Source organism: Oncorhynchus gorbuscha, linkage group LG26, assembly GCF_021184085.1.
Source record: "Oncorhynchus gorbuscha isolate QuinsamMale2020 ecotype Even-year linkage group LG26, OgorEven_v1.0, whole genome shotgun sequence".
Classification (NCBI taxonomy): domain Eukaryota; kingdom Metazoa; phylum Chordata; class Actinopteri; order Salmoniformes; family Salmonidae; genus Oncorhynchus; species Oncorhynchus gorbuscha.
The window spans coordinates 41,280,831-41,296,894 of NC_060198.1; the positions used below are offsets into that span (position 1 = coordinate 41,280,831).

At 43.9% G+C, this 16,064-nt stretch overlaps 1 pseudogene; it reads right to left on the minus strand.

Moving 5' to 3' along the window:
• Window positions 1–16,064, minus strand: part of LOC124015125 — a 413,427-nt pseudogene that overhangs the window by 279,302 nt on the left and 118,061 nt on the right.

A 16,064-nucleotide genomic window follows, 5' to 3' on the forward strand; every position in this document is an offset into this window, starting at 1 on the left:
TTCTCTGTTTCTCTGTTTCTCTCTCTCTCTCTCCATTTCTCTGTTTCTCTCTGTTTCTCTCTCCCTTTCTCTGTTTCTCTCTTCTCTCTCTCCCTTTCTCTGTTTCTCTCTTTCTTTCTCTGTTTCTCTCTCTCCCTTTCTCTGTTTCTCTCTCTCTCTTCTCTTTCTCTGTTCTCTGTTTCTCTCTTTCTCTTTCTCTGTTTTCTCTCTCTCTGTTTCTCTCTGTTTCTCTCTCTCTCTCTGTTCTCTTTCTCTCTGTTTCTCTCTCTCTCTCTCTGTTTCTCTCTGTTTCTCTCTCTCCTTTCTCTGTTTCTCTCTGTTTCTCTCTCTGTTTCTCTGTTTCTCTCTGTTTCTCTCTGTTTCTCCTTTCTCTGTTTTCTCTCTGTCTTCTCTCTCTGTTTCTCTGTTTCTCTCTGTCTTCTCTCTCCCTTTCTCTGTTTCTCTCTGTTCTCTCTCTCTCCTTTCTCTGTTTCTCTCTCCCTTTCTCTGTTTCTCTCTCTCTCTGTTTCTTCTCTTTCTCTCTTTCTCTCTCCCTTTCTCTGTTTCTCTCTCTTTCTCTCTTTTCTCTCTCCCTTTCTCTGTTTTTCTCTCTCCTTTCTCTCTGTTTCTCTCTCTCTTTTCTCTGTTTCTCTCTCCCTTTCTCTGTTTCTTCTCTCTGTTTCTCTGTTTCTCTCTTTCTCTCTTTTCTCTCTGTTTCTCTGTTTCTCTCTGTTTCTCTCTCCCTTTCTCTGTTTCTCTCTCTCTCTCTCCTTTCTCTGTTTCTCTCTGTTTCTCTCTCTCTTTCTCTGTTTCTCTCTGTTTTCTCTGTTTCTCTCTTTCCTTTCTCTGTTTCTCTCTGTTTTCTCTGTTTTCTCCCTTTCTCTGTTTCTCTCTGTTTCTCTGTCCTTTCTCTGTTTCTCTCTGTTTCTCTCTCTCTCCTTTCTCTGTTTCTCTCTCTTTCTCTGTTTTCTCTCTGTTTCTTTCTCTGTTTCTCTCTGTCTCTCTCTCTCCCTTTCTCTGTTTCTCTCTGTTTCTCTCTCCCTTTCTCTGTTTTCTCTGTTTCTCTCTTTCTGTTTCTCTTTCTCTCTGTTTCTCTCTCTCCTTTCTCTGTTTCTCTCTCTCTCCCTTTCTCTGTTTCTCTCTGTTTCTCTCTCTCTCTTTCTCTCTCTTTCTCTCTTTTCTCTGTTTCTTCTTTCTCTGTTTTTCTCTCTGTTTCTCTCTGTTTCTCTCCCTTTCTCTGTTTCTCTCTGTTTCTCTCTCTTTCTCTGTTTCTCTCTCCCTTTCTCTGTTTTCTCTCTCTCCTTTCTCTGTTTCTCTCTGTTTCTCTCTCTCTCTGTTTCTCTGTTTCTTTCTCCCTTTCTCTGTTTCTCTCTCCTTTCTCTGTTTCTCTCTCTTCTCTCTGTTTCTCTCTCTGTTTTCTCTGTTTGTTTCTCTCTCTTTCTCTGTTTTCTCTGTTTCTCTCTTTCTCCTTTCTCTGTTTCTCTCTGTTTTCTCTCCCTTTCTCTGTTTTCTCTCTCTTTCTCTGTTTCTCTCTCTCTCTCTCTTTCTCTGTTTTCTCTCTCTCTCTCTCTCTGTTTCTCTCTCTCTCTCTCCCTTTCTCTGTTTCTCTCTGTTTTCTCTTTCTCTCCCTTTCTCTCTTTTCTCTCTCTGTTTCTCTGTTTTCTCTCTCTCTTTTCTCTCTGTTTCTCTCCCTTTCTCTGTTTTCTCTGTTTTCTCTCCCTTTCTCTCTGTTTCTCTCTGTTTCTCTCTTTCTCTCTTCTCTCTCTGTTTCTTTTCTCTCTGTTTTCTCTGTTTCCTTTCTCTCTTTTCTCTGTTTCTCTCCTTTCTCTGTTTCTCTTCTCTCTGTTTCTCTCTTCTCTCTCTGTTTCTCTTCTCTCTGTTTCTCTCTCTTTCTCTGTTTCTCTCTCCTTTCTTCTCTCTGTTTCTCTCTGTTTCTCTCTCCTTTCTCTGTTTCTCTCTCCTTTCTGTTTCTCTGTTTCTCTCTCCCTTTCTCTGTTTCTCTCTTTTCTTTCTCTGTTTCTCTGTTTTCTCTCTCTCTCTCTCTCCCTTTCTCTGTTTCTCTCTTTCTCTCTCTCTCTCTCTCTCTCTCTCTCTCTCTCTTTTTCTCTCTCTCTCTCTCTGTTTCTCTCTCTCTTTCTCTGTTTCTCTCTGTTTTCTCTCTCTGTTTCTCTCTCCTTTCTCTGTTTCTCTCTCTTTCTCTCTCCTTTCTCTGTTTCTCTCTCTCTCCTCTTCTCTGTTTCTCTCTGTTTCTCTCTGTTTTTCTCTCTTTCTTTCTCTCTCTTTCTCTCTCCTTTCTCTGTTTCTCTCTCTTTTCTCTCTGTTTCTCTCTCCTTTCTCTGTTTCTCTCTGTTTCTCTCTCCCTTTCTCTGTTTCTCTCTGTTTCTCTCTCTCTCTGTTTTCTCTGTTTCTCTCTGTTTTCTCTGTTTCTCTCTGTTTCTCTCTGTTTCTCTCTCTTTCTCTCTCTCTTCTCTCTGTTTCTCTCTGTTTCTCTCTCTCTTCTCTCTCTGTTTCTCTCTGTTTCTCTCTTTCTCTGTTTCTCTCTGTTTCTCTCTGTTTCTCTCTGTTTCTCTCTGTTTCTCTTTCTCTGTTTCTCTCTGTTTCTCTGTTTCTCTCTCTCTCCTTTCTCTGTTTCTCTCTGTTTCTCTCTGTTTCTCTCTCCCTTTCTCTCTCTCTCTCTTTCTCTGTTTCTCTCTGTTTCTCTGTTTCTCTCTGTTTCTCTCTCTCTGTTCTCTGTTTCTCTCTCTCTCTCTGTTTCTCTCTCTCTCTGTTTCTCTCTGTTCTCTCTCTGTTTCTCTCTGTTTCTCTGTTTCTCTCTCTTTCTCTTTCTCCCCTTTCTCTGTTTCTCTCTTTCTCTGTTTCTCTCTCCCTTTCTCTGTTTCTCTCTCTTTTCTCTCTGTTTCTCTGTTTCTCTGTTTCTCTGTTTCTCTGTTTCTCTCTCTCCTTTCTCTGTTTCTCTCCCTTTCTCTGTTTCTCTCTGTTTCTCTCTTTCTCTCTTTCTCTCTCTCTGTTTCTCTCTGTTTTCTCTCTTTCTCTGTTTCTCTCTCTTTCTCTCTGTTTCTCTCTGTTTCTCTGTTTCTCTCTGTTTCTCTCTCTGTTTCTCTGTTTCTCTCTCTTTTCTCTGTTTCTCTTTCTCTTTCTCTCTTTCTCTGTTTCTTCTCTTTCTCTGTTTCTCTCTGTTTCTTTCTGTTTCTCTTTCTCTCTCTCTCTCTCTCTCTCTGTTTCTCTCTTCTCTCTCTTTCTCTTCTCTCTGTTTCTCTGTTCTCTGTTTCTCTCTCTTTCTCTCTCTCTGTTCTCTCTGTTTCTCTCTGTCTTCTCTCTGTTTCTCTCTTTCTCTCTGTTTCTCTCTGTTTCTCTCTCTCTCTCTCTTTCTCTGTTTCTCTCTGTTTCTCTCTGTTTCTCTTTCTCTGTTTTCTCTCTGTTTCTCTGTCTCTCCTTTCTCTTTCTCTCTGTTTTCTCTGTTTTTCTCTCTCCCTTTCTCTGTTTCTCTCTGTTTCTCTCTCCTTTCTCTGTTTCTCTCTGTTTTTCTCTCTCTTTCTCTTTCTCTGTTTCTCTCTCTCTTTCTCTCTGTTTCTCTCTGTTTCTCTCTGTTTCTCTCTGTTTCTCTCTGTTTCTCTCTGTTTCTCTCTGTTTCTCTCTGTTTCTCTCTGTTTTCTCTCTGTTTCTCTCTGTTTCTCTCTGTTTTCTCTCTCTCTGTTTTCTCTCTGTTTCTCTCTGTTTCTCTCTGTTTCTCTCTGTTTCTCTCTCCCTTTCTCTGTTTCTCCCTGTTTCTCTGTTTCTCTCTCTCCATTTCTCTTTCTCTGTTTTTCTCTCTGTTTCTCTCTGTTTTTCTCTGTTTCTCTCTGTTTTCTCTCTCTCTCTGTTTCTCTCTGTTTTTCTCTCTCTGTTTCTCTCTGTTTCTCTCTGTTTCTCTCTGTTTCTCTCTGTTTTCTCTGTTTTCTCTGTTTCTCTCTCTCCTTTCTCTGTTTCTCTCTGTTTCTCTCTCTTTCTCTCTCCCTTTCTCTGTTTCTCTCTTTTCTCTGTTTCTCTCTGTTTCTCTCTTTTCTGTTTCTCTCTGTTTCTCTGTTTGTTCTCTTTCTCTGTTTTCTCTGTTTCTCTCTGTTTCTCTCTGTTTCTCCCTGTTTCTCTCTGTTTCTCTCTCTCTCTCCGTTTCTCTGTTTCTCTCTCCCTTTCTCTGTTTCTCTCTGTTTCTCTCTGTTTCTCTCTGTTTCTCTCTCCTCTTTCTCTGTTTCTCTCTGTTTCTCTCTCTCCTTTCTCTGTTTCTCTCTGTTTCTCTCTGTTTTCTCTGTTTCTCTCTGTTTCTTCTCTTTCTCTGTTTCTCTCTCCCTTTCTCTGTTTCTCTCTCTTTCTCTGTTTTCTCTCTTTCTCTCTGTTTCTCTCTCTTTCTCTGTTTCTCTCTGTTTCTCTCTCCCTTTCTCTGTTTCTCTCTTCTCTCTCTCTCTTTTCTCTTCCTCTCTGTTTCTCTCTGTCTTCTCTCTGTTTCTCTCTCTCTTCTCTCTGTTTCTCTCTCCTTTCTCTGTTTTTCTCTGTTTCTCTCTGTTTTCTCTCTTCCTTTCTCTGTTTCTCTCTGTTTCTCTCTGTTTCTCTGTTTCTCTCTGTTTTCTCTCTGTTTTCTCTGTTTCTCTCTCCCTTTCTCTGTTTCTCTCTGTTTCTCTCTCTCTGTTTCTCTCTCTCTCTCTGTTTTCTCTCTCCTTTCTCTGTTTCTCTCTGTTTCTCTCTCTCTTTCTCTGTTTCTCTCTCTGTTTCTCTGTTTCTTTCTCTCTCTTCTCTCTGTTTCTCTCTGTTTCTCTCTCCCTTTCTCTCTCTCTGTTTCTCTGTTTCTCTCTGTTTTCTCTGTTTCTCTCTGTTTCTCTCTCTCTCTTTCTCTCTTTCTCTCTCTTTCTCTTCTCTCTGTTTCTCTCTCCTTTCTCTGTTTCTCTCTGTTTCTCTCTCTCTCTGTTTTCTCTCTCTCTTTCTCTCTGTTTCTCTTTCTCCTTTCTCTGTTTCTGTTTCTCTGTTTCTCTCTCTCTTTCTCTGTTTCTCTCTCTCTCCTTTCTCTGTTTCTCTGTTTCTCTCTCTTTCTCTGTTTCTCTCTGTTCTCTCTCTCTCTCTTTCTCTCTCTCTGTTTTCTCTGTTTCTCTCTGTTTCTCTGTTTCTCTCTGTTTTTCTCTCTCCCTTTCTCTGTTTCTCTCTGTTTCTCTCTCTCTTTCTCTCTTTCTCTTTCTCTGTTTTCTCTGTTTCTCTCTCTTTCTCTGTTTCTCTCTGTTTCTTCTCTTTCTCTGTTTCTTTCTCTGTTTCTCTGTTTCTCTCTTTCTCTTTCTCCTTTCTCTGTTTTCTCTGTTTCTCTCTCTCTTTCTCTCTCTCCTTTCTCTGTTTCTCTCTCCCTTTCTCTGTTTCTCTCTGTTTCTCTCTCTCCCTTTCTCTGTTTCTCTCTGTTTCTCTCTCCCTTTCTCTGTTTTCTCTTCTCTGTTTTCTCTGTTTTCTCTCTCTCCCTTTCTCTGTTTCTCTCTGTTTCTCTCTGTTTCTCTCTCTCTTTCTCTGTTTCTCTCTGTTTCTTCTCTCTCTGTTTTCTCTGTTTCTCTCTGTTTCTCTCTGTTTCTTTCTCTGTTTTCTCTCTCTCCTTTCTCTGTTTCTCTCTCCTTTCTCTGTTTCTTCTCTCTCTGTTTCTTCTGTTTCTCTCTGTTTTTCTCTGTTTCTCTCTGTTTCTCTCTCCCTTTCTCTGTTTCTCTGTTTCTCTGTTTCTCTCTGTTTCTCTCTGTTTTCTCTCTCTGTTTCTCTCTGTTTCTCTCTCTCTCCCTTTCTCTGTTTCTCTCTGTTTCTCTCTGTTTCTCTGTTTCTCTCTCTTTCTCTCTGTTTCTCTCTGTTTCTCTCTTTCTCTCTCTGTTTCTCTCTTTCTCTCTGTTTCTCTCTCCCTTTCTCTGTTTCTCTCTCCCTTTCTCTGTTTCTCTGTTTCTCTCTTTCTCTGTTTCTCTCTGTTTTCTGTTTCTCCCTTTCTCTGTTTCTTTCTCTCTTTCTCCTTTCTGTCTCTTTCCCTCTCTCTGTTTCTCTCTCTCCCTTTCTCTGTTTTCTCTCCTTTCTCTCTTTCTCTCTCTTTCTTTCTCTGTTTCTCTTCTCTCTCTTTTCTCTCTTTCTCTGTTTCTCTCTGTTTCTCTCTCTTTCTCTGTTTCTCTCTGTTTCTCTCTTTCTCTCTTTCTCTGTTTCTCTCTCCTTTCTCTGTTTCTCTCTCTCTCCCTTTCTCTTTCTCTCTGTTTTCTCTCTCTCTCTCTCCTTTCTCTGTTTCTCTCTGTTTTCTCTCTGTTTCTCTCTTTTCTCTCTCCCTTTCTCTGTTTCTCTTTCTCTGTTTCTGTTTCTCTCTTTCTCTCTGTTTCTCTCTCCCTTTCTCTCTTTCTTTCTCTTTCTCTCTCCTTTTCTCTCTCTTTCTCTCTCTTTCTCTGTTTCTCTCTGTTTCTCTCTCTCTCCCTCTCTCTGTTTTCTCTCTGTTTCTCTCTCCCTTTCTCTGTTTTCTCTGTTTTCTCTGTTTCTCTCTGTTTCTCTCTCTCTCCCTTTCTCTGTTTCTCTCTGTTTCTCTCTCCCTTTCTCTGTTTCTCTGTCTCTCTCTTCTCTCTGTTTTCTCTGTTTCTCTCTCCCTTTCTCTGTTTCTCTCTGTTCTCTCTCTCCCTTTCTCTGTTTCTCTCTGTTTCTCTCTGTTTCTCTTTCTCTGTTTTCTCTCTCTCTCCCTTTCTCTGTTTCTCTCTGTTTCTCTCTCTTCTCTCTGTTTCTCTCTGTTTCTCTCTTTCTCTGTTTCTCTCTGTTTCTCTCTCTCTTTCTCTGTTTTCTCTCTCTCTGTTTCTCTCTTTCTCTTTCTCTCTCCCTTTCTCTGTTTCTCTGTTTTTCTCTGTTTCTCTGTTTCTCTGTTTCTCTCTGTTTTCTCTCTCTTTCTCTGTTTCTCTCTGTTTCTCTCTGTTTCTCTCTCCTTTCTCTGTTTCTCTCTGTTTCTCTGTTTCTCTGTTTTCTCTGTTTCTCTGTTTCTCCCTTTCTCTGTTTCTCTCTCCCTTTCTCCTGTTTCTCTCTGTTCTCTCTCCCTTTCTCTGTTTCTCTCTGTTTCTCTCTCTCCTTTCTCTGTTTCTCTGTTCTCTTTCTCTGTTTCTCTCTCCTTTCTCTCTCTTTTTCTCTTTCTCTGTCTCTCTCTCTCCTTTCTCTCTTTCTCTTCTCTCTGTTTCTCTCTCCCTTTCTCTGTTTTCTCTCTTTCTCTGTTTCTCTCTGTCCCTTTCTCTGTTTCTCTCTTTCTCTGTTTCTCTCTGTTTCTCTCTCTCTGTTTCTTTCTCTGTTTCTCTCTCCCTCTCTCTGTTTCTCTCTCTGTTTCTCTCCCTTTCTCTGTTTCTCTCTCTCTCCCTTTCTCTGTTTCTCTCTGTTTTTCTCTCTCCCTTTCTCTGTTTCTCTCTCTTTCTCTGTTTTCTCTGTTTCTCTCCCTGTTTTCTCTCTCTCTCTGTTTCTCTCTGTTTCTCTGTTTCCCTTTCTCTGTTTCTTCTCCCTTTTTCTCTCTCTCTCTGTTTCTTCTCTTTCTCTGTTTCTCTGTTTCTCTCTTTCTCTCTGTTTCTCTCTCCTCTTTCTCTGTTTCTCTCTCTCTCTGTTTCTCTGTTTTCTCTGTTCTCTTTCTCTGTTTCTCTCTTCTCTCTCTGTTTCTCTCTCCCTTTCTCTGTTTTCTCTCTGTTTCTCTCTCCCTTTCTCTGTTTCTCTCTGTTTCTCTCTTTCTCTCTGTTTCTCTCTGTTTTCTCTGTTTCTCTGTTTCTCTCTCCCTTTCTCTCTTTCTCTCTGTTTCTCTGTTTCTCTCTCTCTTTCCCTTTTTCTCTTTTTCTCTCCCTTTTCTCTGTTTCTCTCTCTCTTTCTCTCTCTCCCTTTCTGTTTCTCTGTTTCTCTCTCTCTCCTTTCTCTGTTTCTCTCTGTTTCTCTCTCCCTTTCTCTGTTTTCTCTGTTTCTCTTCTCTCTGTTTTTCTCTCTCCCTTTCTCTGTTTCTCTCTCTCTCCCTTTCTCTGTTTTCTCTCTCTGTCTCTCTCTCCCTTTCTCTGTTTCTCTCTCTTTCTCTCTCTGTTTCCTTTCTCTGTTTTTCTCTCCCTTTCTCTGTTTCTCTCTCCCTTTCTCTGTTTCTCTCTCTCTGTTTCTCTCTGTTTCTCTCTCTTTCTCTGTTTCTCTCTTTCTCTGTTTCTCTCTCCCTTTCTCTGTTTCTCTCTGTTTTCTCTGTTTCTCTCTCTCTCTCTCTCTTTTTCTCTCTCTGTTTCTCTGTTTCTCTCTGTTTCTCTCTCCCTTTCTCTGTTTCTCTCTGTTTCTCCCTTTCCTGTTTCTCTTTCTCTCTCCCTTTCTCTGTTTCTCTCTCTCCCTTTCTCTGTTTCTCTCTCTCTCCCTTTCTCTGTTTCTCTCTGTTTCTCTCCCTTTCTCTGTTTCTCTCTCTCTCCCTTTCTCTGTTTCTCTCTGTTTCTCTCTCCCTTTCTCTGTTTCTCTCTCCCTTTCTCTGTTTCTCTCTCCCTTTCTCTATTTATCTCTGTTTCTCTCTCCCTTTCTCTGTTTCTCTGTTTCTCTCTCCCTTTCTCTGTTTCTCTCTGTTTCTCTCTCCCTTTCTCTGTTTCTCTCTCCCTTTCTCTGTTTCTCTCTCCCTTTCTCTGTTTCTCTCTGTTTCTCTCTCCCTTTCTCTGTTTCTCTCTGTTTCTCTCTCCCTTTCTCTGTTTCTCTCTTTCCTGTTTTCTCTGTTTCTCTCTGTTTCTCTCTCTCTCCTTTCTCTGTTTCTCTCTCCCTTTTCTCTGTTCTCTCTGTTTCTTCTGTTTCTCTCTCTCCTTTCTCTGTTTCTCTCTGTTTCTCTCTCCCTTTCTCTGTTTCTCTCTCCCTTTCTCTGTTTCTCTCTGTTTCTCTCTCCCTTTCTCTGTTTCTCTCTCCCTTTCTCTGTTTCTCTCTGTTTCTCTCTCCCTTTCTCTGTTTCTCTCTGTTTCTCTCTCCCTTTCTCTGTTTCTCTCTCTCTCCCTTTCTCCGTTTCTCTCTGTTTCTCTCTCTCATTCGCTCTCTCCCTTTCTCTGTTTCTCTCTGTTTCTCACTGTTTCTCTCTGTTTTTCTCTCTCTCTCCCTTTCTTTCTCTCTCTCCCTTTCTCTGTTTCTCTCTCCCTTTCTTTCTCTCTCTCTCCCTTTCTTTCTCTCTCTCTCATTCGCTCTCTCTCTTTCTCTCTGTTTCTCTCTCTCCCTTTCTCTCTGTTTCTATCTGTTTCTCGCTCTCTCGCTTTCTCCCTTTCTCTGTTTCTCTCTGTTTCTCTCTCCCTTTCTCTGTTTCTCTCTGTTTTTCTCTGTTTCTCTCTGTTTTTCTCTGTTTCTCTCTCCCTTTCTCTGTTTCTCTCTGTTTCTCTCTGTTTTTCTCTCCCTTTCTCAGTTTCTCTGTTTCTCTCTGTTTCTCTCTCCCTTTCTCTGTTTCTCTCTGTTTCTCTCTCCCTTTCTCTGTTTCTCTCTGTTTCTTTCTCCCTTTCTCTGTTTCTCTTTCTCATTCCATTCGCTCTTGTCTTGCTCTTCGGATACACTTTTTCACAGCTCAAGGTTACTTGTGTGAATGTCTATTTATCACTTTTAGCTTTTCACGCCTCCTTCCACCTCATGCCATCACTAGTTTTTTTCTCAATTGACTATGGTCCTGTTCTCTATTACTCCTGCTGAAACGCCACTTCCCCAACCAGATGCTCGCACTCACAAATTGTTTTCTCTTCCCAGAGAGCCAAAACGCCTCAGTCTGTGCCAGTACGACAACACTGGTGTCCGTTGTTTCTCTCCCTTTAGACTGTTCAATGTAAACTCTATTCTCCTTCACCACTACCAGCTTCCTCTCTCCCTGTGTGTCAGCCACGACATTGCTGTTATATAGATTTCACATCCACAAGAACCCTGGCTTCCAAATGAGATTTCTATTCTTCTATCTTGTTGACTTTTTCCCTTTTCTTTCATCATCTCCAGCAAGGTTATCCTGAGGCAGGCGGCGCTTTTATGGAAACAAGGGGGCGTTGGCAGAGGGATGAGGAGATGGAGGAGAGGGGCTTCGCCGCCAGCCATGCCGTAATCGATCTTGTTTAAAGGGATGTAGTGAGCTGAATGTTTGAACTCATCTCCTCGTTAACAGTTGTCTGGGATTTAATTAAGAAGCCGAACAGATTTAATGTCAATTCCATTCCCCAAATGAAGGAGAGAGAAAAGTCACAAAGAAAGAAAGAAAGAAAGGAGAGGCTCATTAAAGGAGTTGCATGCATCATCCTAGTTGAAACATTACCCCCGTTTCTCTAGTTTATTATTTCTCTTTCCTCTTCCTCTCTCTCTTCGTGTCTCTGTAAGGGCCATTAGCACATTGTCACATCTTTTCTTTGCCATTGGCGCACAATATGAGTATATGCAAATGAGACAAAATAAAGATTTCATCGACATTGACACTTTCTGGCTCCCAGTGAATTTGTCAAGCGAAACAAGATATAAGACTGGAGCCTGTTTCTCTACAATTGAAGTGATAAGTTCTTGAGTGTACTTCATTGATTTGTTGAATGTCGGAAACCACAATTAATGCCATCATATCATCCTTACGCTATATCATCAACATGACACTGAAACAAAAGAATGTGAAAAGATAAAACAGACAACTCCACGGCATGACCCACATTAAATACAACTTTATTTAGGTCGGAGAACTTGTAGTTTGTATATGTATGTATATATATATATATGTGTATATATATATATATATATATATATATATATATATATATATATATATATATATATGATGGTCAGTTCTGTTTCTATTGTGCGCTGAGAGGACAAGCATTGCCCTGTGGCCTATGGAAGGCCAACTGTCCACAATTCTGTTGGCGCTCCATTGGACAACAATAAGACTGTCACCATAACAACACTGGCCATCCTACAGCAACATTATCTCTTCTTCCAACCAGCAGCACCCTCTGTTTGAGCAGCCATAGAGGAGCACGGTGGAGTCTCAGTGATATATTGCTGTTAATTTGCGAGGATGGGGTGAGGATTGGAGCGAGAGACTGAGGAAGGTAGAGAGTCTGTACATGTGACCCAGCAGTCATAACAGTCCAGCAGTATCTCTGTTAGTTTTGTAGTTGTCCGGGGGGGTGGGGCTCCACCTCAAGGCGTTTTACTCCATATCTCCTCTGAAAGGTGTGTCCAGATGTCTTATCCAGATGCTCTGCTACTGGTGGAGGGATGGAGGTGAGTGGGGCGTCAGTAGGTTAGGCAGGTTGGCACACCTCCAGGCCTAAGCCTGCTTTCCAGGAAGTCTTCTTGTCTTTAATTTGACAGATTGGAAGGAGGCTGAGGTAAAATACTTGGAAAGCGGGGGGGGGGGGGGGGGTTCATGTCTCTGTAGCACTGCGATGTGTGTGTGTTTGCGCCGGCATGTGTGTGTGTTCTCACTGTGAGGGTTCAGTTGGCCTCACTGTTAAGCCGAGATATTAGCCAGATGAGCTCCGAGCTGGACTCTGGCGGGCGGGGATAGAGGGAGAGAAAGAGAGATGGATGAGGACCTGCCCACAGTGGAGTTCAGCGCCAGGGCAGGGGAGGTAGCCCTGACACAGGAACATGGGGGCAGAGAGGTAGGGGAGCTGGCCAGGTCACAGTGAGAGGAGAGACACAGAGAGGATAGGGGAGCTGGCCAGGTCACAGTGAGAGGAGAGACACAGAAAGGTTAGGGGAGCTGGCCAGGTCACAGTGAGAGGAGAGACACAGAGAGGATAGGGGAGAAGAGAGCCCAGATGGGCAGAGAGGAGTAAGAAGAGGAGTAAGAAGAGGAGTAAGAAGAGGAGTAGGAAGAGGAGTAGGAAGAGGAGTCAGAAGAGGAGTGGGAAGAGGAGTGGGAAGAGGAGTAGGAAGAGGAGTAGGAAGAGGAGTGGGAAGAGGAGTGGGAAGAGGAGTGGGAAGAGGAGTAAGAAGAGGAGTAAGAAGAGGAGTAACAAGAGGAGTGGGAAGAGGAGTGGGAAGAGGTGTAGGAAGAGGAGTGGGAAGAGGAGTGGGAAGAGGAGTGGGAAGAGGAGTGGGAAGAGGAGTAAGAAGAGGAGTAGGAAGAGGAGTAAGAAGAGAGGTGGGAAGAGGAGTGGGAAGAGGAGTGGGAAGAGGAGTAGGGAAGAGGAGTGGGAAGAGGAGTGGGAAGAGGAGTGGGAAGAGTAGTGGGAAGAGGAGTGGGAAGAGGAGTAGGAAGAGGAGTGGGATGAGTTTAGGCCAATGGCAGACTTCCACACACTAGTTGGTAAATCCCAACATTACAAACTGCGACATGAGGCTATACTTCCCTGCATGCCAACTCTGAGAGGGAGAGGGTCTTGCCAGGCACTACTTGCATCAGTTTACTGTGAGACAGGGAAGGTACTATGTTTACATGCACAATTCTGTTGGAGTATCTGGGTATTCAGATGAGCTCTGTGGACCCCAGGAAGAGGAGCTGCTGCCTCTGCAAAAGCTAATGGGGATCCCAATAAACAAACAAATAAAGTGCACTTTGGACTCTAATATGTTCTGAATACTGTCTGTTTGAATGCGTACTGCTGTATAATGATATTCCATTGATGGTTGCATGAGGCACATTTTCCCAAAAGGTAGCAAGCACTAACAACTAATGCAGAGCATTACATCATTTTTTGTATTCAATCGCTTCCTTTCATGTTTAATTTGTTCCTAAGAGGTCCACAACGGCCTCTTAACAATTGCAAATATTCACCAGAAAGCTGTCATGCAAACAACAGTAATCTGAATGTAATGTTTACATGCCAAATACTGACTTAATAAATCCCAAACAAATAGTTTAGGGAAGGAGTATTGTACACTTATTTCACTTGAAATGAGCTCATTCAGATTACTGGACTCTTGTCCAATACGGGTGTTTACTTTTTTAATTCAGACTCATTGAATTCCGACTAATTCCATATTATTAGTGTGCATTTAAACACAGCAGGTGTGACTATGAGGATTGACTGTGACACAAGTGATTAAACCAGACAGATCTATTTTACAAACATCATCTCAACAAGGGAGAACCACCGCAGCCAAACCACTGCATATTGTCTTTTCAGGTAAAACATTTGCTCAGAGGAAAAACGAATTATCAGTAAGCATCAGGGGCCTGAAGTGTAGATTGGGGTTTATGTGTCTAATAATTTAGTCTTTGTGATGTTAGTGGTTAATGTTCCCTGCTGGACCCTGCAGGGCTGTTCAAGTAGCAGTAGAGACAGACGGTCAGAGAGAGGCAGCAGAGACAGACGGTCAGAGAGAGGCAGTCTAAGAGAGGCAGCAGAGACAGACGGTCAGAGAGAGGCAGTCTAAGAGAGGCAGCAGAGACAGATGGTCAGAGAGAGGCAGTCTAAGAGAGGCAGCAGAGACAGGCAGTCAGAGAGAGGCAGCAGAGACAGACGGTCAGAGAGAGGCAGCAGAGAGGCAGCAGAGACAGGCGGTCAGAGAGAGGCAGTCTAAGAGAGGCAGCAGAGGCAGGCGGTCAGAGAGAGGCAGCAGAGACAGACGGTCAGAGAGAGGCAGCAGAGAGGCAGCAGAGACAGGCGGTCAGAGAGAGGCAGTCTAAGAGAGGCAGCAGAGACAGGCGGTCAGAGAGAGGGGTGGGATAGCCTATCGGGGTGACATAGGGGTGGGATAGCCTATCGGGATGACATAGGGGTGGGGAGAGGGGGGGGTGGGATAGCCTATCGGGATGACATAGGGGTGGGGAGAGAGAGGGGTGGGATAGCCTATCGGGATGACATAGGGGTGGGGAGAGAGAGGGGTGGGATAGCCTATCGGGATGACATAGGGGTGGGGAGAGAGGGGGGTGGGATAGCCTATCGGGATGACATAGGGGTGGGGAGAGAGGGGTGGGATAGCCTATCGGGATGACATAGGGGTGGTGAGAGAGAGGGGTGGGATAGCCTATCGGGATGACATAGGGTTGGGGAGAGAGGGGGGTGGGATAGCCTATCGGGATGACATAGGGGTGGGGAGAGAGAGGGGTGGGATAGCCTATCGGGATGACATAGGGGTGGGGAGAGAGAGGGGTGGGATATGGGAGCATTGGGAAAGATTGGGACAAGGGTCCATACAGAAACAAATGGAAGATGCCCTTTTGAAAGTAGAGTGCTACCTCGCCTGAATGACAGTGTGCAGTAGTTCACGAAAACATTAATAGATGTTTGTAGGTGTTTTCTGTATTTAGCAAAGTAGGTAGCGAAATTAGAGGTTTGAGTTGAGGTAAACGTGTGTGATGATGTTGGGCGTGCTAGTTACTACTGTTTCTGTCGATGAATGCTTCGTGACAGCACTCTAAATATCAATGCCTCAATGTGCATACTGTATTTTTTGCATATATACGTTTTTACAGGGTACAGTAGTCTGGCTACAGCGAGGGGTTGTCTGGTGAGGCGTTGCAGCAAATTACATAAAAAGTTGAATCCAGCTCAATCTGGTGGCCCCAGAGACAGGCGGTCAGAGAGAGGCAGCAGAGACAGGCGGTCAGAGAGAGGCAGCAGAGACAGGCGGTCAGAGAGAGGTAGCAGAGAGGCAGCAGAGACAGGCGGTCAGAGAGAGGTAGCAGAGAGGCAGCAGAGACAGGCGGTCAGAGAGAGGCAGCAGAGAGGCAGTCTAAGAGAGGCAGCAGAGAGGCAGTCTAAGAGAGGCAGCAACTGCAGCAACGGCAGCAGAGAGAGGCAGTCTGAGAGAGGCAGCAGAGAGGCAGTCTGAGGCAGCAACTGCAGCAGAGAGAGGCAGCCTGAGAGAGGCAGTCTGAGAGAGGCAGTCTGAGAGAGGCAGTCTGAGAGAGGCAGCAACGGCAGCAGAGAGAGGCAGTCTGAGAGAGGCAGCAGAGAGGCAGTCTGAGAGAGGCAGCAACTGCAGCAACGGCAGCAGAGAGAGGCAGTCTGAGAGAGGCAGCAGAGAGGCAGTCTGAGGCAGCAACTGCAGCAGAGAGAGGCAGCCTGAGAGAGGCAGTCTGAGAGAGGCAGTCTGAGAGAGGCAGTCTGAGAGAGGCAGCAACGGCAGCAGAGAGAGGCAGTCTGAGAGAGGCAGCAGAGAGGCAGTCTGAGGCAGCAACTGCAGCAGAGAGAGGCAGCCTGAGAGAGGCAGTCTGAGAGAGGCAGTCTGAGAGAGGCAGCAACGGCAGCAGAGAGAGGCAGTCTGAGAGAGGCAGCAGAGAGGCAGTCTGAGAGAGGCAGCAACTGCAGCAGAGAGAGGCAGCCTGAGAGAGGCAGTCTGAGAGAAGCAGCAACGGCAGTAGCCTAACAGAGATGTTGTGGTTATGGCCTCATAAAGACAGGAGCTACTTGCCTCTTTAACAGTAAATTAAACACACAGACACTTTGATGTTCACATCTCACTTACAGTACTTCCTATATATAGCCTTGTGAATGAGCCTTTCTCTCTTTTATTCTGTCTCTCTCTTCTATTCCACCTACAGTCAAATTGCTCCATCTCTACCTGACGTGATAATACCGTACCCCCCACAGGAGGAGGACTTTATAGTGAGTGGTTCCTGATCCAAGTCACACACTGGCCTCCCAGGCCTCAGTGCTACAGGAACCCCACTAAGCTCTCTCCAGACCAATCAGAGCACAGCAGTGCCAAAGGCCATGGGTGGGGTTCAATCACTTCTGTTACAATGAGGTTTTTCCTTTTTACAAATACATTAGTAATACCATATCTTATGCATTCAGTGTTCAAAGTATGACACCTACCATTGGAAAATACATAGTCAGGAAATCATCACGTAGTCTATATAGGTGCTATGAGTCAATTTCCAAACAGCCTATATTGTCAGTACAGAATCAGTTGTCCCTCAATTAGATATATACAGTATTTTGTCTAGTGTTGTTGTTTGTGAAATGGACATGAGTTCAGCCAGCCAGTGGCTATTCATCTTGATGAGATAGCAGTTAACTGAGGGCTAAGCTGCTAGGCCAGGGAGCCATAACACAACTATCCTCTATACCCCTCGCTGTGATTTCCAGGAATACATTTCGCCCTCTCTCGGTGAAGCCTGAATTAGTTTTATTTTAATGTATTCCAGATAACGATCAGACTTTGGTGAACACACAGCGTTTGTCAGGAAAGAGAAATCTCCCACACACAGC